General features: G+C 39.7%; 1 long non-coding RNA gene across 1 annotated transcript in view; it reads right to left on the bottom strand.

Annotated features, from left to right (window-relative positions):
- Positions 1 to 8,040: 8,040 nt before the first annotated feature.
- Positions 8,041 to 23,213, bottom strand: part of LOC128648068 (uncharacterized) — a 59,001-nt gene continuing 43,828 nt past the window's right edge. Inside the window, exon 3 of the long non-coding RNA XR_008400497.1 lies at positions 8,041 to 8,178. This is a non-coding gene — a long non-coding RNA (uncharacterized LOC128648068). The remainder of the gene's footprint in view (positions 8,179 to 23,213) is intronic.

Below are 23,213 nucleotides of genomic sequence, written 5' to 3'. Positions count from 1 at the left end.
GTTGTATATTAAAGAGATAACCCAGAGAATATTCTAGAAGTTATTCTGCCTAAACAGTTTGCATAAATACACTAAATGGATTGCACAGCTGCATTACATAAGGAAGTAACTGAGTGTGATGTATATTAAAGAGATAACCCAGAGAATATCCTATAAGTTATTCTGCCTGAACAGTTTGCACAAATACACTGACTGGATTTATAAAGCTACATTACATAAGGGCATAACTGTGAGATTTCTGCAGCTGTTTGTAGTAAAAGAGTAACTGACTTTGCAGTATAAGGCAAGTGGATTGCTGAAATTCAGTAATAAGGTAGAGACTTATGTTATTCAGTATTTCTGAGGAGAAGTTTCCTTGAGCACTGCATCAATCACAAGCAGCGCTCTCTAGCTTCGTTCACAAGCAGCAAGGGATAATTACCTCAACTAAATTCTATTAAGTATATGAAATTGCATTGTACAGCACCACCTCAAAGTATTTTACAACAACAGTTATGTTATTATTTCATGAGCTCATGAAGGACTTCTGAGTTAAAAAAAAAAGGTATACTGATGTCATAAGAAGATATTGTGATTAATATTATTATTTGTATTTGTTGCACTGTATGTTATTGGTTAAACACTTTATAATAATCAAAGCAACATTTTATTTGAAGATTTCTTGTGTGGTTATTACTTGTTTTCTTTTTGTACTAAAATCTTATAGGACCCCACACACTATTATTCTAGGGTGTCCCCTATAGGTGGAGGCACTGCGTCATACAGGCATCCCTTATATACCTGATTTCAACCCCCCTCCTACTCCCACTCTGCGGAGGCTTAGTTCTCATACACAAAACAGGTAGACAGCATTACACTATCACCCACCTCAGGGAAGGTCAGGAAAGGGTGTTACAGATGGAGGCACTGCTGAGATCGAGAGGCGGGGCAAAATCAGAAGAGATGCATCTTTTAAAATTAGAAGAGGTGAGAGAGTGGGCAATGCAGAAAAAGGTACCAATTGAGCAGGCAGTGGCTGTGACTTGGATACCAGTAGGAACCAGTCGAGATAAACTATGTGAGTCACTCCAGAGAGCACTTCAACTAAGAGAGTACCCTAAGATAGTAGCATTCAAAAGAGTACCAGATGACACTTGGGGTAGCATATTAATAGACACCAACCAATGTTTCTTAGAAGTACCCAACCCCTCTGAGCTACAGCTACTAGGGCTACCTTCAGTCAGACTACCCCTCATTTATGCCATAAAATCAGAACTGCATATAGTCAAGGAAAATGAAGTTCAGGGTGTTAGAGGATCTCAAAATGAATCTAATATGGAGTCTAGTCTATCTGAAGTTCTGAAGATGTTGGCTACAAGCATCACAGACAGCTCACATACAGTTACTGGAAACTAAAGATATTTTCAGGAAACCTTCCTGTACCCTTAGGAGAGGAGGGTATTGCGGCATGGTGTGATCATGCTAACATGGTGCTGCAAGAATGGAGTTGCCCAGAGACAGTGAAGCGTGTCCGCCTCTTAGAAAGTGTTAGGCCACCAGCACAAGTATTGTTGCAACACCATAGAGAGGAACACCCTGAAGCTACTGCTGTAGAGTTAATCTCTTTCTTAAAGACCTTATATAGTCTATTTGAAGATCCAGAAGATCTCTTGTATAAGTTTCGGTTACTTAAGCAGCGAGAGACAGAGAAGATGTCTGACTTTCTATTAAGATTACATGAGCAGCTTGTATTATTGGTTCGAAAAGGGGTAGTGACCTGACAAGATATGAATAAACGGAGGCAAGATCAGTTCCTTTGTGGCATTATACCAGACCACCCAATAGCCATCTTTCTTAGAGCCCAATTGCACTCTCAAGCACCAAAAGAATTGGAGGCCCTTATGCCTATGATAAGGACTCAAGAAGAGGAAATGAGTTTCCACACTGTGCGTAAGTCTGGGGAAGCTTGCATAGGTAAAAGTTAGACTAAAAAAAAATTAGAAGACTCCAGAAATGCAGATTCTTTGTTGAAAGAGCTTATGGAGAATGGAATGCCTGACCAAGTAAAGGCTGAGTTGGAGAGAGCAAAACTACCTGTAAAACTCCAAAATACTACTCGACCAAAAGGGAGTTGTTTCACTTGTGGAGAGATAGGCCATTTCTCAAAGGATTGCCCCAGCAAAATACATTCATCTGCTGGTGATTTTTTTGGGAAGCCTTACAGTCCCTCAGAAGAAGGGAATGACTGATATTTCCTTTGATTTATCTGAAGATGATGTAGCTGGGCCAAGGGCTTTTATTGGAGTAAAAGTTTGTAACATTTCTACACAGGCGCTGTTGGACACTGGATCTCAGTGCACCATAATCTATCGTAGTTTTTATGACACTTACCTTAAACATCTTAAAATCAAGCCTCCCTCTCAAATTGATTTAAGAGGTGTGGGTGGAAATAGGTGTGCTGTTGATGGAGTTGTCACTGTAGTCATTAGTATAGTCCAGTTACATACTAGTATGATATACCCCATGAAAGTGAAGGCTTTAATCTGCCCAGAAACCTGCAAAGATTCCGAAGCCCCTATAATTCTAGGGACCAACACAAAATATGTACAATCTTTGCTACGGAAATTCATGATGGAGGTTGGGGGGCAAGACATAGACAAGTCATTACACCCAACTTTACGTCAGGAGGTTGAAAAGATATCTTTGAGACAATATGCTGGTCAGTGCTACAACCGTTCTGCCGGAGTGACTTACATTTCCCCAGGAGAGATGAAAGAGTTAAAATGTTTGGTGGTGTACCCTGACGGCAGACCCAAAGAGGACTGTTTTATTCTTGAAACGCCAGATGAAGAAGCAACCAAGCAGGGTTGGATTTTGGTACCCGAAATCTTACACAGAAGAAAGGATGGGCCTCCACCACAGTGGCTAAGTGTTAAGGTCCAAAATTTGGCCCCATACCCTGTTGGTATTGATTTTAATCAGACTTTGGGATATCTTTATCCAGTAGTAGACTCATCATTGGCTATTCGTAAATGTTTCTCTCTCTCAAAAACAGAAACAGAAAAACTACAATTTAACTTTGAAGGATCTACAATGCCTAAGGAGGCATGTGAGCGGTTGCAGAAGGCTATGAAGGCCCATGCAGGAGTTTTTTCTGCTGCAGAAATGGATGTAGGACGTTCAAAACATATGCTTCATACCATTCGCCTAACAGATTCTGCCCCTTTTAGGGAACGCTCTAGGAGATTGCCTCCTCGTGATGTTGAGGATGTTCGTGCCGTTTTGGCTGAGATGGAAAAAGCTGGAATAATTGTTCCTTCTCGCAGTCCATGGGCTTCACCCATTGTAGTGGTTAGAAAGAAGAATGGGTCTATATGTTTGTGCATTGACTATCGGACTCTCAATCGAAGAACTATACCTGACCAATATGACCTACCTCGAAATGAAGAGATTTTACATTGTCTTAATGGCAGTTGCTGGTTCAGTGTTCTGGATCTGAGATCCGGCTATTTTCAGGTAGGGATGACTGAAGAAGACCAAGAGAAGACAGCTTTTATTTGTCCACTAGGATTCTATCAGTTTACACGGATGCCACAAGGGATCTGTGGAGCTCCAGCCACATTCCAAAGGCTAATGGAACGTACTGTGGGAGATATGAATGGACGTGAGTGTCTTGTCTATCTAGATGACCTTATTGTATTCGGTAGTACTTGGGAAGAACATGAGACAAGGTTGCTGAAAGTATTGGATCGTCTTCACGAAGAAGGCCTAAAGTTAAGTCCGGAGAAATGTAGATTTGGGCAATCATCTGTGACCTATGTAGGTCATGTGGTCTCAGCAGAAGGGGTGTCTACAGACCCTGCTAAGGTGGAAGCAGTAACCGCATGGCCACAGCCTAACAACATTGGTGAACTTTGATCATTTCTTGGATTTTGTGGATACTATCGAAGATTTGTGAAAGGATACTCCCAGTTAGCTCGACCCCTAAATGACTTGCTGAAACATAGTGAAGATGATCCTAAAAAGCCACTAAATGCAAAAACTCCTTTGGGAACTCAGTGGACATCAGAGTGCTCCAAAGCGTTTGAGAATTTAAAGAAAAATTTAACTGAGGCACCTGTCTTGGCCTATGCAGATCCCGAGAAACCTTATGTGCTACATATAGATGCTAGCTATGTGGGTTTGGGGGCAGTTTTACACCAAGAGTACCCTGGAGGGTTGAGACCTGTTGTTTATCTAAGTAGGAGTTTGTCTAAGAGTGAACAGAATTATCCAGTCCACAAGCTTGAGTTCTTGGCTCTGAAATGGGCAGTAGTGGATAAACTCCTCGATTACCTTTATGGAGTAGAATTTGAAGTTCAAACAGATAATAATCCACTTACCTACATCTTGACTTCAGCAAAGTTGGATGCAACCGGTCATCGGTGGTTGGCTGCACTATCAAATTACACTTTTAAGTTACGTTACAAGCCAGGGCCTAAGAATATAGGGGCTGATGCAATGTCCCGACGACCAGGACTACCAGAACAGACAGGTGATTCTCAATGGGAAGAAATGCCTTCACTTGGTGTGAGAGCATTCTGCCAAACCAGTGTCTTCAAAGACGAAACCTCTGTTTTTTCAGATTTGAGAGCAGTAGATTCATTGGGATGTCATCCACAAGCTCTGCCTGTATATTATTGTAAACCATCTGTAGTGGAATTAGCCAGATGGTCTCGAATACCTCCTGAAGAATTAATAAATGCACAGGAACAAGATCCTTTAATTGGACTACTTCGAAAAGCTGTTCAAACTGATAGCACACACTTACTGAAGAGAATTCCTAGGGAATGGTCTGGTCCACTAAATAGAGAGTGGGATAAGTTTCAAATTCAAGATGGACTTCTGTTTCGAGTAGTTAAATACCACAATCATCCAGATCGAAGACAATTGGTGTTCCCTGCCAAACTAAGAAAACTTGTTCTGTCATCCTTGCATGATCAGCACGGACATCTTGGGATAGAAAAAATGTTTGGCCTCTTGCAGGATAGATGTTATTGGCCAAAGATGAGAGAGTATGTAGAAGACTACATTCATAAATGTTTTAGATGTGTACAGAGGAAAACTCTTCCAACTCGAGCTGCCTCTATGGGTCATCTGAAAAGTGAAGGCCCCATGGATCTTGTTTGCATGGATTTTTTGTGCATTGAGCCAGATTCTCGTGGCATTGGAAATGTTCTTATTGTAACAGATCACTATACCCGTTATGCTTAAGCCTTCCCAACAAAGGACCAGAAAGCTAGTACAGTGGCTAGAGTTCTTTGGGAAAGGTTTTTCATTCATTATGGTCTTCCTAAGAAACTGCATTCTGATCAAGGTAGAGACTTTGAGAGTCACCTCATTAAAGAAATGATGAATGTTTTGGGAATTAAGAAGACAAGAACTTCTCCCTATCATCCAGAAGGAGATGCTTTGCCTGAGAGGTTAAACAGAACTTTGCTAAATATGTTAGGGACCCTGCCAGAGTCTGAAAAGAGAACTTGGAGTCGTCAAGTAGAAGCACTAGTTCATGCCTACAACTGCACCCGACATGATTCCACAGGTTATTCACCATACTTCCTTATGTTTGGGAGAGAAGCGAGACTACCTATAGATCTCCACTTAGGGGTGTCATCAGATGGAGTTTCTCATAAGAGTCACTATCAGTATGTCAGGCGATTGCAGGAGAGTTTACAAACAGCTTATAAGTTGGCTGAAGAAGCTACTGCTCGATTAAATGAGGCTAATAAACAACGATATGACAAGAGAATAAAACATCAGGATTTGCAACCAGGAGACCGTGTCCTTTTATGGAATTTAGGGATACCAGGCAAGCACAAGTTAGCTCCTAGATGGAGGAATAGTATCTATAGAATAGTCAGACAATTGCCAGGTCTTCCAGTTTTTCAGATAGCAGATGAAAATGGTGTTGTGAAGACATGGCATCGGAATCATTTGTTGCCTATACCTCAATTCCAGCATGATGTTACATATCATGAGGACCAAGGCCCAAGCATGTCAATTAATAATGAATATAGTATCCCACATGAAGACTCATCAATTCAATCGGACCCTGAAATGAGATCTCCATTGCAAAGAGAGACCTATAATGATGAGCATGCCTCCTCTGTTGCCCCAACCTCTGAACCTGATATGCCATCCTTCCCTAATAGTCCTATACCAGATAGGGAATCTCCAAACCCTATACATTATGATAGTAGAAGTCCCTATAGAGAGAAAAGACCAGCAAGAAAGAGACATCCCCCTGGGGGGGGGGGAGTATGTAAGGACATTGCCCTTACCCAAGATGGCTGCTGTAATAGTTGTATTGAGGAAGAGAAATGCCATCTGGGAAGGGGGAGGAGTTGTTAGGCTGAGGAGATTTTCTGAGGTGTTAAGAGAAGTGTGGAGCTTGCACAGATTTGGAGATGGGGGAAGAAAGTTGCTGTTTCCAAGCTGAAAGAAGTTATTCAGACTAATGCATGGATTCCAGAGACAGTTCAGACATTGCTACATGTGGCTACTGAAGACAGAAGTTGGAACCTTTTATTTGTACTGTGAGTGTCAGCCATTATCTGCTGTTTTAAGATCTCCATAACTTCATGTTAACTAAATGCAAGAGAAAAGATATACTAGTCATATCTGATGTGCTGCAGAGTTGTTGTATATTAAAGAGATAACCCAGAGAATATTCTAGAAGTTATTCTGCCTAAACAGTTGCATAAATACACTAAATGGATTGCACAGCTGCATTACATAAGGAAGTAACTGAGTGTGATGTGCTGCAGAGTTGTTGTATATTAAAGAGATAACCCAGAGAATATTCTAGAAGTTATTCTGCCTAAACAGTTTGCATAAATACACTAAATGGATTGCACAGCTGCATTACATAAGGAAGTAACTGAGTGTGATTTGCTGCAGAGTTGTTGTATATTAAAGAGATAACCCAGAGAATATTCTAGAAGTTATTCTGCCTAAACAGTTTGCATAAATACACTAAATGGATTGCACAGCTGCATTACATAAGGAAGTAACTGAGTGTGATGTATATTAAAGAGATAACCCAGAGAATATCCTATAAGTTATTCTGCCTGAACAGTTTGCACAAATACACTGACTGGATTTATAAAGCTACATTACATAAGGGCATAACTGTGAGATTTCTGCAGCTGTTTGCAGTAAAAGAGTGACTGACTTTGCAGTATAAGGCAAGTGGATTGCTGAAATTCAGTAATAAGGTAGAGACTTATGTTATTCAGTATTTCTGAGGAGAAGTTTCCTTGAGCACTGCATCGATCACAAGCAGCGCTCTCTAGCTTCGTTCACAAGCAGCAAGGGATAATTACCTCAACTAAATTCTATTAAGTATATGAAATTGCATTGTACAGCACCACCTCAAAGTATTTTACAACAACAGTTATGTTATTATTTCATGAGCTCATGAAGGACTTCTGAGTTAAAAAAAAAGGTATACTGATGTCATAAGAAGATATTGTGATTAATATTATTATTTGTATTTGTTGCACTGTATGTTATTGGTTAAACACTTTATAATAATCAAAGCAACATTTTATTTGAAGATTTCTTGTGTGGTTATTACTTGTTTTCTTTTTGTACTAACATCTTATAGGACCCCACACCCTATTATTCTAGGGTGTCCCCTATAGGTGGAGGCACTGCGTCATACAGGCATCCCTTATATACCTGATTTCAACCCCCCTCCTACTCCCACTCTGCGGAGGCTTAGTTCTCATACACGAAACAGGTAGACAGCATTACACTATCACCCACCTCAGGGAAGGTCAGGAAAGGGTGTTACATATATATATATATATATATATATATATATATATATATATATATATATAAAAATATCCCAAGAGCTCTGCACACACTTTCCAATTTGCAAATCGCCTGGGGTGCTAACAAAGAAACAGCATACCATCCAAATAAGGAAACACTCGCCAGGACTTAACTACAGAATAATAATTTTATTAACAGGTTTTAGTGATGTTTTGGAGATATTATCTCCATCCTCAGACCATTAGTGAAAAATGCATAATGCTACAATTAAGTAACTTACCCCTCCACCAACAACCGCGAAACCAGAACTCCACTGAGTCTCCACCGCACCACTGTGCAGGTCCAGCGGTTACCATGGCTACCGGATCTAGTGTGTATCTAAAAACAGAAAAATATAAAAGTGATCAATGGCAGCAAATATATACAATCAGATTCAATTAAACATGTCATAAAAAAATAACGACATCCTAACTGTTCCATGGGACTATACTTTTCACAGTCTCTAGCACTACATACTACTAGCTTTTAATCTTGCGTTCACACTAATATAGCATATGCCACATGAACTGTCAAATATATATACACCATGTCAGAATAAGTGGATATAATAGAGCTAAAATAAAAAGTTTAAGCTAAATTGATGTCAGATAACCAAATACTCAGGACAAATATAAATACCTATAATAGGGGTCCTAAAGAAAACAGTGCCAACCTAAGTTAGTATTAAGGCCCCTCGGTGTAAAGGTATCAAGAGTAAAAATCAATTTTGCCTCCCTTTGCAGGAGTAATCGGATCCCACACTTCCATTCACCAATCCATTAGGGACGCTTTGATGAGAGTGGGTTCTTTCTACACTCACTTTGTTCTGGGATATTTCCTTATCCTTCCGCCTTGACGCCGGACTAAGAAGACTACTGGCCAAGTTTGGTCTGATAGGGAAATATAACATAGTAGATGAGGTTGAAAAAAGACCGAAGTCCATCAAGTTCAACCTATACAAATTTAAAATACTTACATACAGTTATATACAGTTAAGATTAAATAATCCCACTAAAAGGTGACCAATTTAATACTAGCAATCATATCTATGAATTTTGTTTATATACAGAAATGTATCCAATTTTTTTTAAATGTATCTAGGGTATTGGCATTCACTACCTCCTTTGGTAATGAGTTCAACAATTTTATTGCTCTTACAGTGAAAAAACGTTTCCGTTGCAGGAGATTAAATCTCCTTTCCTCCAACCTTAAATTGTGACCTCTTGTCACAAACAATTTTCTTGGAATAAACAGAGCTTCTGCCATCTCTGTATATGGGCCTTGAATATATTTATATAAAGTAATCATGTCACCTCTCAAGCGACTCTTTTCTAAAGAAAACAGACCCAGTTTGGCTAGCCTCTCCTCATAAAGCTTAAATTCTCCAATCCCCTTATTAGCTTTGTGGCTCTTCTCTGAACTTTTTCTAGTTCTGGAATATATTTTTTTGCGATTGGTCCCTAGAACTGCACTCCATATCCAAGGTGAGGTCTTACCAGGGCTTTATACAGTGACAGAATTATGCTTTCCTCCCTTGAATCAATGCCTCTTAATACATGCTAGTCTTATTAGCCTTTGAAGCCACTGTCCTGCATTGTGCACCCATCTTTAGCTTGTTATCTATTACTACTCCCAAATCCCTTTCCTCCTCTGTTTGGCTAAGTCTTGTCCCATTTTAATAATATGTTGCCTGCTTATTTTTACTTCCAAAATGTAGAACCTTGCATTTTCCCATATTAAATCTAATTTTCCATTTACCTGCCCATACTTCTAGTTTTTGCAGGTCCCTTTGCAACGAAAGTTCATCCTGCTCTGACCTAATGATCTTACTTAACTTAGTATCATCTTCAAAAAAAGAGATGTTGCTATTTAATCCTTGCTCCAAGTCATTTATAAAAATATTAAAAAGAACAGGGCCCAGGGGAACAGGGCTTAGTATTGATCGTTATAAGAAGACTACCTGGCTTAATCAACCAAAGTTGGGCTTTTTCAGATGTCTGGGATGCACTACCTGTAATGGAATGAGTAACACCAAAGTATTTATGCATCCTTTGATGAATAGAAAGTACACTATTAAACATAGGGTCACGTGCACCACATAATATATAGTATACTTATTACATTGCCCATGTGGGCTATACTATGTGGGTAAAAGCATAGATGACCTCCGCACCCGTATGGTCAACCATAGAGCAGCCATCAGGATGGCATTAAACAAAAAGGAGTCTGAGCAACCTGTTGCCAGACACTTTGCTATGGCTGGCCATACAGTAGCGAACCTTAGGTATGTTATCATTGATCACGTTCCTCGGCCTCCAAGGGGAGGGGATAGAGCCAAACTACTCCTGCAAAGGAAGGCAAAATAGATTTGTACTCTTGATACCCTAACACTGAGGGACCTTAATACCAACTTAGATTGGCACTGTTTTCTTTAGGACCCCTATTATAGGTATTTATATTTGTACTGAGTATTTGGTTATCTGACATCAATTTAGCTTAACCTCTCTATTTTAGCTCTATTATATTCCTTTATTCTGATATGACACTGACACTAGTACTAGACATCCTTGATTATATACAGAAAATAGAAGAGTACTCACTCAGAGTTGAGGGGCGCTACAATCTCTACTGTTCCGTCTGGTACATATGGGACGAGTACCGGAGGAACAGCTTGCATTCTGACAGGACTGTTTAAACTAAGTTAATAATGAGATGACGCTCTATGCCAAGGAGAGACTTCTGGCTGACGGGCTCCTGTTCCCCTCCTCGGCCTCCAACAGACCTTCCCTTCTATCCCCCTGTCCAATCATGTCATTACTTATCTCCCTCCCCCCTTTTTTTCCCCTTCCCTTTTCTTTTATGTTTAAATCTTTTTATTGGCATATTCTTCAAACATGTTATAACATAACACAAATACAAAGGAGATATGTTAACACTCAATAATTATATATCCTTTACAGTATTTACTCTCCAATATAAGAAAAATAACTTGTCTATTACAGACCTTACATCTTATAATCATTGTCTTACAGATTCTGCTGATATTTGTGTTGAACTCCAATATCATAAGACATTTTCAAACAATAACAGTTGTCTAAACAAACCAAAAACTAGCATTAAGCATAACATTAACGAATGAAAAGAAAACAAAAGAAAAAGAAAAATTGACGTCATATTTTCTGTGTCTGTTTTATGATTCTGCTACCATCCCTTCTATTTAAAGAAGATTGTTCAACACTATGCTACACAAATGAAAACATCAATTTGTTAAATTCAGTTATTTTATATGTGTCCCTGGCTAAAGTCAGATATTCTATATGCGTCCCTAGTTAAGGTCTAGAAGTGTTAGCAATTGAACCCCTCAAACTCCAATAGAACCAAATTTGGTCGACTTTCTCCCTGTTGTCAAGGATCCAAGCAGCTGATTCATACATAGAATAGGTAGTGTTAATTTTATTAAGTATCTCCTGCCAGGAGAGGGTGCCAGTTTTCCAATATTTGGCAATACCTATCCTTGTGATTGTGCACAAGATTTTAATGAATATATTGATTGGTTTATTTAAATGAGGAAAACTTTTATGAAGCAAAGCTTGGGCCTGAGTAAGACGAATATCTTCCTCCAAAAGATTGCGAAGTAAAAGAGATAGGGCATCCCAAATAGATCTAACATGGTCGCATTCCCACCATAAGTGGCTATATGTGCCTAAGTTTTGACAGAATCTATTCCCCGCAGGGATCATATGTGCAGTCTGGAGTGGGTTAAATACCATTGAAAGGTAGTTTTAATCACATTTTCCCTGAGGTCCGCACTTAGAAGTCCCTTATCCGTAAGACCCAATAAGTCAATCCATTTCTGCTCCTCTATCTCTAGTCCCAAGTCCCTCTCCCATTTCAACATTCCCTTTTCTTTTAAAGGTTTCAGGGTCCAGTGGTGATCCTTCTGAAGCTCTTCGGGTTCTCTTTTCTAACACGTTATAATGTTTGTATTTCATATATTTCTTTGTTATACATTTTGTGATGACTACTGTTCTCAACTTAATGCTGGTATAGCTGTTCATGCCTCGAGAAAAACTGAGCATAATGCTTCCCTAACTCTGTATTAGTTGTCACTAACTCTTCATGATATTGATGGTGTGCTCTCAGCTGTACCTTAGGTTTCAGGTCCCTCGGGTGGATCTATCTTGTATTGAGGACACTGCAAGGCTACAGCAATAAAATGAGGTGGGTAATCTCTCAAACCAGTTATGCATGAATGGACCTTATTATCACTTGCTGTATTGTACAGTGTATCCAACTTTTCTTGCTTCATTGTAACTGTGATGGTACCCTTCAATGTTGTGATTGCTTTGTGATTGTTATGACTACCTCAATAAAAATAAGATTTATATAAAACGGAATCGCATCTAATGCTGCAGTTATGAGACCTAAAACTTCCATGCACATAGCCACTGAAGGGAATGATCGAGACTGAAGATTTCGACAGGCAGAAACCAATTTCATTCGTCTCTTGTCTGTTAAAGACAGAGTCATGGACACTGAATCTATCTGGAAACCTAAAAAGGTGATCCTTGTCTGAGGAATCAAGAAACTCTTTGGAAAATTGATCCTCCAACCATGTCTTTGAAGAAACAACACAAGTTGATTTGTGTGAGATTCTGCTAAATTAAAAGATTGAGCCAGTACCAAGATATCGTCCAAAAAGGGAAACACCGCAATACCCTGCTCTCTGATTACAGATAGAAGGGCACCTAGAACCTTGGAAAAGATTCTTGGAGCTGTCGCTAGGCCAAATGGAAGAGCGACAAATTGGTAATGTTTGTCTAGAAAAGAGAATCTCAGAAACCGATAGTGGTCTGGTTGAATCGAAACGTGAAGATATGCATCCTTTAAGTCTATTGTGGACATATAATGACCTTGCTGAACAAAAGGCAGAATAGTCCTTATAGTCACCATCTTGAAAGTTGGGACCCTTACAAAGTGATTAAAAAATTTCAGATCCAGAACTGGTCTGAATAAATTTTCCTTCTTCAGGACAATGAATAGATTTGAATAAAAACCCAAACCCTGTTCCAGAAGTGGAACCGGTACAATTACCCTTGAAAGCTCCAGATCTGAAACACATTTCAGAAAAGCCTGAGCTTTCACAGGATTTATTGGAATGTGAGAGAGTAAAAACCTTTTCACAGGAGGTCTTATTCTGAAACCTATTCAATACCCTTGAGAGACAATATTCTGAATCCAATGATTCTGAATGGAACCTGCCCAAACGTCTTGAAATAATTTCAATCTGCCCCTCACCAGAACTGGATTAAGGGCCGCACATTCATGCAGTTTTGGGGGCTGGCTTTAGTTTCTTATAAAGCTTGAATTTATTCAAACTTGAAGATGGCTTCCAATTGGAGCCAGAGTCTTTAGGGGAAGGAGTGGTTTTCTGTTCTCTATTCTGATGAAAGGAACAAAAGCGATTAGAAGTTTTAGATTTACCCTTAGACTTTTTATCTTGGGGCAAAAAAACTCCCTTCCCCCCCAGTAATATTATTATTATACTTTATTTATGAAGTGCCAACATATTCCGCAGCGCTGTCCATGGATACAATTCATTTAAATAAAACAATACAAGACTTGTAAGAGACAGGACAAAATTTACAAACACATATAGGAGGGATTGAGGGCCCTATTTCCATGGGAACTTACAATCTAGAAGGGTAGGAGGTTGAGAAACAGGAGGTGAGGACAGTATTAGTGGAATTAATAGAATCCAACTGGGAACCAAACAAATTATTACCCTGGAATGATAGAGATAGTAACCTAGATTTAGATACCATGTCAGCATTCCATGATTTGAGCTATAAAGCTCTTCTAGCTAAAATAGCCAAAGACATAGATTTAACATCAATCTTGATGATATAAAAAATAACATCACAGATAAAGTGATTAGCATGTTGAAGCAAACAAACAATGCTATGCAAATCAGAATCTTTTTCCCATTGTGCTAAGCTATCTAACCAAAAAGTTGATGCAGCCGCAACATCAGCCATAGAAATGGCAGGTCTGAGAATATAGCCAGAATGTAAATAAGCTTTTCTTGGATAAGATTCAATTTTCCTATCTAAAAGAGTTACTATCTTCCATAGGAATAGTAGAACGTTTAGCAAGAGTAGAAATAGCCCCATCAATCTTAGGGACTTTTTCCCACAACTCTAACTTAGCCACTGGCAAATGATACAACTTTTTAAAGCTTGAAGAAGGAACAAAAGAAGTACCAGGCTTAGACCATTCCTTAACAATCACATCAGAAATAGCATCAGGAACAGGAAAAACCTCAGGAGTAATCACAGGAGGTTTATAGACAGAATTTAAACATTTACTGGATTTAATATCAAGAGGACCAGACTCCTCAATATCCAAAGTTATCAACACTTCTTTTAACAAAGAACGAATATACTCAATCTTAAAAAGATAAGTTGATTTATAAATGTCAATGTCTGAAGTGGGATCTTCTGAATTAGAGAGATCCTCATCAGAGTTGGATATATCAGTATGTTGTCGGTCGTTACAACTTTCATCAGTATTATAAGAAGTTTTAAAATACCTTTTATGTTTATTTGAAGGCGGAATAGCAGCCATAGCCTTGTATCGCATCAGCAATATTATTTTTCATATCAACAGGGATATCATGTACATAAGATGTTGAGGGAACAACAGATACTTTACTAGCACTAATAGAAACATTTTCAACATGCAAAAGCTTATCACGACAACTGTTACATACTACAGCTGGGGATATAATCTCAACTAGTTTACAACAGATACACTTAGCTTTGGTAGAACTGTGTTCAGACAGCATGGTTCCTACAGCAGCTTCTGAGATAGGATCTGATTGAGACATCTTGTAAAATGTAAAAGAAAAATTAACATTTAGCAGTTTCAGGAATGGGAAAAAATGCAAATGCTAAAATTGACAAAAAAGCAAATAGCATAGCCCCCTGAGCATAAAGAAGGCAAGGAGCATATAGGAAGTGGGGTAAAATAAAACTAATTTTTTTTTGCGCCAAGTATGACGCACAATGCAAAAGGAAGTATATAAATTTTTTTGCGCCAACAAACATCCGGAAATGACGCAACTCTCGTCATAACACACACAACTTTGCGCCAAACAACCTGAGGTCAACTAAGACGCAGGAAATGATGAACTTGTGTCATCATAGATGCACATTCACGCCAAAAATTCTTGCGCCAAGAATGACGCAATAAATAACAGAATTTTGCACCCTCACAAGCCTAATTTACCCGCAAGTTTTTAAAAGAAAAACACGTCAAACTGAAAAAAAAAAGACTATACCCCAGGTAAGTCAAAAACTTCCTAAAACATGATTCCCATATTGAAACTGCCAGACTGCAAAGGGAAATACACATAGACCTGACTCATGGCAAATATAAGTAAATACATATATTTAGAAAATTATATAAATACATAAAGTGCCAACCATAGCTGAGAGTGTCTTAAAATAATGATACATACTTACCGAAAGACACCCATACACATATAGCAGATAGCCAAACCAGTACTGAAAACTATCAGCAGAGGTAAGAGTATATCGTCGATCTGAAAAGGGAGGTAGGAGATGAATCTCTACGACCTATAACAGAGAACCCTTGAAAAGATTTCCCGCGTGGTAAACCATAAAAAATTAATAGGCGATACTTTCTTCACATCCTTCTGACAAACACTGTACTCTGATAGGAATTGGGCTTCAGAATGCTTAGAAGAGCTTATCATAGAAGAAAAAAAAAAAAATCAAACACAATAGGAGGCAAAGTTTGTAAAACGGAATTGTGGGTGTGGTGAGGGGTGTATTTATAGGCATTTTGAGGTTTGGGAAACTTTGCCCCTCCTGGTTGTCATACGTCACTAGCTCATGGACTCTTGCCAATTACATGAAAGAAATAAAATCAATACAAATATTTGCATAGGAAATTAGGCAAGATTCCCCGCTTACTTTTCCCCATAAATTTTCCCCATAAATACTCCATATACAATGTTACCAATGCACAAGAGAATTCTGGGTAAGATATGCAAATTAGATATGCTGCAATAATCCTGTTAAAAGGATTGCTGTGTTAAAACAGTATTTGAAGCAAAAAACTGAGAATCTGCATATCTTACCCAGAATTCTCTTGTGCAAAGGTAGCTATGGACTGACTTACTGGTGGGAGTCATGTGGCCTTTTTAGAAGTGGAACAAAAACTAGTTTACCCTTTCTCTTTAACTGCCCTATTTCACTGTTCTATTAAAGTTATCCAGAGTAAGATCAAGAGAAAATCTACAATATTTCATATTATCAAAGCCTGGCAGTTTATTCGGTCCAGCTTAAAAGATATCCCTTTGATTTCGGATTTATTACCCATCACAAGGAACCCATGTTTTACCCCTGGTATTGACAATAAATTATTTAATAGATGGGCTTCTTTGGGCCTTTCGTATCTATTTCAACTTAGAGATCCTGAAAGCGTATCGGTACACACATTTGCATATCTTAGAAATCATTTTCAGCTTAAAAATACAGACTTATATGCATATTTACAAGTACGGCATTGGTACAGTGAAATAATCAAAGACCCTGTGAGAGAATGGATACATCCAGGCATAAAAATGGGACTAGCCCTTTATAAATTAGGTAAACACTCCATTAGTTACTGGTATAAGATGGTTCTATCAGCATCGGGTGAACTTAATATGTTGGATATCTGTTCAAATTGGTCCAAAGCCATTCCAACGCTGGATATGTATAAAGTGAAACATAGTATATTAGCGGTCGAACATGCTACTTTATCTGCATTGTGGCGGGAATCGCATTTCAAAATCTTAAATCGCGTATATATACCTCCTGCTAGTCTAAATAGATGGTTCCGCAACTCTTTAAATCTATGCCCACAATGTAGTTTTGCTGATGCCGACCTGGTTCACATGTTTTGGAGCTGTCCAAAAATACAACAATTTTGGCAACTAACGCAATTCTGGTTGAATAGGGTGCTTACTTCCCAAATAGTTCTCCAATTACAGCATATTGTTTTTTTACTGGATTCAAGAGATAACGCTTGCAATGCTGACTTTATCAACACAGTAATCTTGGGAGGAAGATACCTTATTTAAAAAAAATGGAAATCTAAGAGAGAACCAACGATCAATAATCTAACTTATCTATTACACTCACAACATATAATAGAACAGCTTGATAGTGCTAATAACGGAGAAAATCAGCAGCATAGATTTGCCCTTAAATGGCTAGACTTTATCAAAACATATAGAAACAACACACAAATGCAGCCTTTTGTAAAAATGTAATATTAGGGTGCCAGGAATCAGACTGAGACGAGAAGTGCAAAAATAATCACACCTTAATTAATAACAAAAAATAATAAAAAGTCCACAAGTCAAATAACAAGCCAGGAATCAAAACCAGAACTGGTAGTCAGACGAGCTGAGTCAGGAGCCAAAGCGAATAGTCAGATGAGCTGGAATCAGGAACAAGGAAAACAGCAGAGTCGGGAACAAGCCAGGGATCAGAAACCAGGAAGGACTTCAGGCAGCCAGGAAATACACAGGAACTCTCACAAACAGGTCTCAGACAACGCAAAGGCAAAGCATACTGAACAGAGGCCCTTTAAATAATAAGTGATGACATCACAATTCTGAGACTGCATCCTATCTCACATGGATGATGCACAGCAGTTTGGCCATAAAAGGAAGTGCAGGAATTGAGCAGCATCCCCCACAATGCACCATAGTCAGGAAGAGAGGTGAGTAAAATGGCTGCCAGCAGCACATGGCAAACACAACAGAGAAAAAACCCTGACAGTACCCTCCCTCAACGACCCCTCCCCCGCGGGAGGACCAAAGGCTTATTGGGGAAACAGGCATGGAAGGCACGGGGGAGGGCGGGAGCATGAACATCAGAGGAGGGAACCCAAGAACACTCCTCCGGACCGTAGCCTCTCCAGTGAACCAAATACTGTTCACGGCCCCTGGACATACGAGAGTCAATAATGCTGCTGACCTCATACTCCTCATGGTTGTCAACAAAGATAGGATGGGGACGAGGCAACACAGTGGTAAACCGATTACAAACCAATGGTTTCAAGAGGGAGACATGAAAAACATTGGAGATGCGCATAGCAGGAGGAAGGTCAAGAGCATAGGCCACAGGATTAACCTGTCAGAGTATTCAAAAAGGACCAACATAACGGGGAGCTAATTTATTGGAAGGCACACAAAGGTTCAAGGTGCAGGAGGACAGCCAAACTCTCTCCCCAACCTGGTAGGAAGGTGAGGGCAGACGTCTGCGATCAGCCTGGAACTTTTGGCGCTGCATAGAATTATGAAGGCAATCCTGAATCTGCACCCACGTGGAACGGAGTTGCCGGAGATGCTCCTCCAAAGCCGGAATACCCTGAGACATGAATCGGGCAAAAAGGATGATTGAAACCCATAATTCGCCATGAACGGGGATATCTTGGAGGAAGCATTAATAGCACTATTACGGGCAAACTCTGCCCAAGGTAACAGTTCAGACCAATTATTGTGGTGATCGGAGACATAGCAATGGAGGAACTGTTCCAGAGCTTGATTAGACCGTTCCACAGCCCCATTGGAATGAGGGTGATATGACAAGGAGAAGGAAAGCTGGATCCCCATTTGAGCACAAAAGGAGCGCCAAAATCTGGAGACAAACTGGCTACCCCGATCCGACACTATCTCCTTGGGTAACCCATGTAAACGGAAGACCTCCCGGGCAAAAATTGAAGCAAGCTCCTGAGCGGTAGGCAGCTTAATCAAGGGAATGCAATGTGAAATTTTAGAAAAACGGCCAACCACCATAAGGATAACAGTATTGCCATTGGAAACAGGGAGCTCGACAATGAAGTCCATGGAAAGATGTGTCCAAGGACGCTCACCATTAGCAATAGGTTGAAGAAGACCCACAGGAAGACGTCGAGGAGTCTTATTCTGTGCACAAACTGAGCAGGAGGCAACATACGCAGCAACATCAGAACAAAGACCTGGCCACCAGAATTGTAGAGTGACAGACCAAATCATTTGGTTCTTGCCTGGGTGACCTGCGGCTTTAGGATAGTGGTAAGTGTGCAAAAGTTTAGTTAGAAGATTCTCAGGAACAAAACACTTACCACTAGGTTTCTCAGGAGGTGCATTGGTTTGTGCAGCCAGGATCTCCTCCCCAAGGGAGAAGTCAAATTAGTATGTATGGTCAGGAGGTATAACAGGAGTAGGTACAGACTCCTCCTTGGACAGAGAGAGTCTGTCGAGAGAGGGCATCAGCCCTAACATTCTTACTACCAGGCAGGTAGGAGAGCACATAATTAAACCGAGACAAAATAGCGCCCATCTGGCCTGTCGGGGCGACAAACGTTTTGCTTCAGATAGATAAGTTAAATTCTTGTGATCAGAAAGAATGAGCACTGGCATGCTAGTACCCTCGAGAAGATGCCTCCATTCCTTAAGTGCCAAAATTATGGCCAGTAATTCCATGTCGCCAATTTCATAATTGCACTCTGCTGGAGACAATTTCTTAGAGAAGAAACCACACGGATGCAAGGAACCATCAGGCGTAGGACGTTGAGACAAGAGGGCACCTACTCCAGTTTCAGACGCATCGACCTCAAGAACGAAAGGCAGGACAGTTAGGATGAGCCAGAACTGGAGCGGCAGCAAAGGCAGTCTTAAGACTATCAAAGGCCTTAATGGCAGTAGGTGACCAATGGAGTGGATCATTCTCTTTACGGGTCATGTCTGTGATAGGTTTGACCAAGGAAGAAAAGTTTTTAATAAACTTTCTATAGTAATTGGCGAACCCCAAAAAACATTTTATAGACCGAAGACCAACTGGGCGAGGCCACTGCAGAACTGCAGATAACTTGTCAGGATCCATGGAGAACCCTGCAACGGAGATAACATAACCTAGGAAGGTTACTTGAGTCTGATGGAACTCATATTTCTCGAGTTTACAAAACAGGCCTTTCTGACATAGTCTCTAAAGAACCCGTGTAACATCAGAACGATGAGCCTCAAGTGTGGGTGAGTGTATGAGGATGTCGTCTAAGTACACCACAGCACACTGTTGCAACATATCTCGTAGGACATCATTAATAAATTCTTGAAAAACAGCAGGAGCATTACATAGGCCAAAGGGCATTACAAGATACTCATAATGCCCGCTACTGGTGTTAAATGCTGTTTTCCATTCGTGGCCCTCCTTAATCCTAACGAGATTGTACGCTCCTCTCAAATCAAGTTTAGTAAAGACCGTAGCTCCCTTGAGGCGGTCAAAGAGTTCCATAATAAGCGGAATAGGGTAAGCATTCTTAATGGTAAGACGATTAAGACCCCTATAATCGATACATGGTCTTAACGCGCCACATTTTTTCTTCACAAAGAAGAAGCCAGCCCCTGCAGGAGAGCAGGATTTGCAGATAATCCCCCACGACAGAGCATCGGCAACATACTCCTCCATAGCACAATTCTCTGCAACAGACAGAGGGTACACCCGGCCCGAGGAGGAATGGCTCCGGGTTGCAGGTCTATGGCACAATCGTAGGACCGGTGAGGAGGCAACGTACCGGCACGCACCTTGTCAAACACGTCTAGGAACTCTCGGTACTCCACTGGCAATTGAGAAACTGAAGAAGTGCACAAGACTTTAACTGGTTTCCGAAGACAAGAGGAAATACATTGCGGGGATCATGACAAAATTTCAGACCTGCGCCAGTCGAGACTGGGATTGTGCTTTTGGAGCCAGGGATAACCCAGAACAACCGGAAAATGCGGAGAGTTTATCACCTGGAACTGGAGGGTTTCAAAATGGAGAGCCCCAACAGCCATGGAAAACGGAGCAGTTTTGTGAGTAACGAGTGCGGGCTGAAGGGGCCTACCATCAATGGCCTCAATAGCAAGCGGAATGGACCGAGGCAAAACAGGAATGGAGTGCTTTGATACAAAAGCACTGTCAATGAAAATGTAGGTGTTGGGGTAGCAGATTAGGGATTACTATGTATAATTAGGTGACGGCGATGTCCGGAGCGGCAGATTAGGGGTTAATAAGTATAATGTAGGTGTCGGCAATGTCCGGAGCGGCAGATTGGGGGTTAATAAGTGTAAGATTAGGGGTGTTTAGACTCAGGGTTCATGTTAGGGTGTTAGGTGTAAACATAAATTTAATTGCCCCATAGGAATCAATGGGGCTGCGTTACTGAGTTTTACGCTGCTTTTTGGCAGGTGTTAGACTTTTTCTCAGCCGGCTCTCCCCATTGATGTCTATGGGGAAATCGTACACAAGCACGTTACACCAGCTCACCGCTGACTTAAGCAGCGCTGGTATTGGAGTGAGATATGGAGCACAATTTTGCTCTAGGCTCACTTCTTGCCTGTTAACGCTGGGTTTGTAAAAACCTGTAATACCAGCGCTGTAAGTAAGTGAGCGGTGAGAAAAAACTGCTCGTTAGCACCGCACCCCTGTTACTGCAAAACTCGTAATCTAGCCTTTAGTGTTTTTGATTTTTCGTAATTTAGTGTTTATTATTTTTTGTAATTTTAGATTTTTTTTATTTTTTTCGTAGTTTTAGGTTTTTTTAAATTTGCAATGTAGATTTTTTAATTGGTAGTATTTTTTATTTTATTAGAATAATAAGGTTAGGTTAATTTATAGTTTAATGTTAGGTTTATTTTTATTTCACAGGTAAGTTTTTATTTATCTAAATATAGTTATATTGCAATTTTAATTTTAAGTTATGGGGGTATTAGGTTTAGGGGTTAATAGTTTAATTTAGTGTTTTGCGATGTAGGGGGCCGGCGGCTTAAGGGTTAATAAGTTTATGTAGTGGCGGAGATGTGGGAGGTCGCAGGTTTAGGGTTTAATAGGTTTATTTAGTTGCGGAGATGTGGGAGGCCGGAGGTTTAGTGGTTAATAACTTTATTATAGTATCTGCGATGTCGGGAAGCTGCAGAATAGGGGTTAATACATTTATTGAATAGTCGTGATGTGGGTGGGTGGCAGATTAGGGGTTAATAGGTTTAATATAGTGTTTGCGATGCGGGAGGGCGGCGGTTTAAGGATTAATAGGTAGTTTATGGGTGTTGGTGTAATTTTTAACACTTTATGAAACATTTTTGTGGTGCAAAACTCAAAACTTATGGCTTCAGATGGCGGTATGGATCATATCAGTATAGGCTGTAACGCAAGCTTTTTACCCTACCTCACAACCTGTAATACTGGCACTATTAAAATCCCACGCAAAAACTTCATTTTTTTGAGTGCAGAATGGACGTTGCGTTACAGGCTAAAATTTTTGCGGTACAGCTATACCGACACGACTTACAATAGCTGCGTTAATGCTTTTACGCTGAAATTGCAATTTTTTTCAGCGTTAAAATTCGTAACGCAAAACTCGTAATCTAGGTGAGAGTTATTATAGAATAAAATAAATACATATTTATTGACACATAGATTAAAGTCAAATAATATCTATAATTGACAAAAGAAAAGTAGGAGCACCGAGTAAGGAACAGGTAAAAAATATTTTATTGATAAATGTGCATTAACACAGGGTGCAGTGACCCCCGGGGTTAAAACTGAGTAGATTTAAGGAAAAGAAATGCTGGCTGACATGTTTCGGCTGAAACGCCGTACTCCACGGTTAGTTTAGTTGTATTTTCTAATATTATTAAACCGAAGAAACAATATTCCTATTTTCTTTAAAAAATAAAATTTAAATCAAATTCTTAATTAAGTCCTCTCGTGTAAAGTATCTTAAAGGATTACTTTCTGTTATAATTTGTAAGCTAAACAACTAACATATTAAAGTTAATAAACATTAATTAAAACCTACTGACCTATATTTTCTCCAAAACGAAGTTTCATAAAGTTCTAAAAGTTATATCTTTTATTCGCCGATGATGTCACGTTATCCTGCCCACTATTTTCAGCACTGCATGTTCAAAATACTTAAACCAATAACTTTGTGTTTAAAGCGCCATTTTGAAACCTAGGTATTGTAAACGGATTGGTACAGAGCAAAGGATACCCACGGAGTGGGTTTGGAAAACAATTAAATTTGCAGACAAGATTTCTGATATACGGTAGAGATATGTTAATGAAATGCTATTGATAAAAAGCGTATGTGGGGTAGTTAGTTAGTAACAGGCATAGAAAATATTTACTTACAGTGGCCCTTTAAATGAGAGCGGGAGGGAGGCCCTAGAGTAGAGAGGGGTAATTAAAAGCAAGTGGGGTCCCTAGAAAAATATCTCTTCGAGTGGAGAGGATGGCTAGACTACAGAATTTTTTTAAGTAAATAAAAAC

This window comes from Bombina bombina, chromosome 2, assembly GCF_027579735.1.
Source record: "Bombina bombina isolate aBomBom1 chromosome 2, aBomBom1.pri, whole genome shotgun sequence".
Lineage (NCBI taxonomy): Eukaryota > Metazoa > Chordata > Amphibia > Anura > Bombinatoridae > Bombina > Bombina bombina.
The sequence above is the reverse complement of the archived record's forward strand: the minus strand, read 5'-3'. Positions and strand labels throughout refer to the sequence as shown.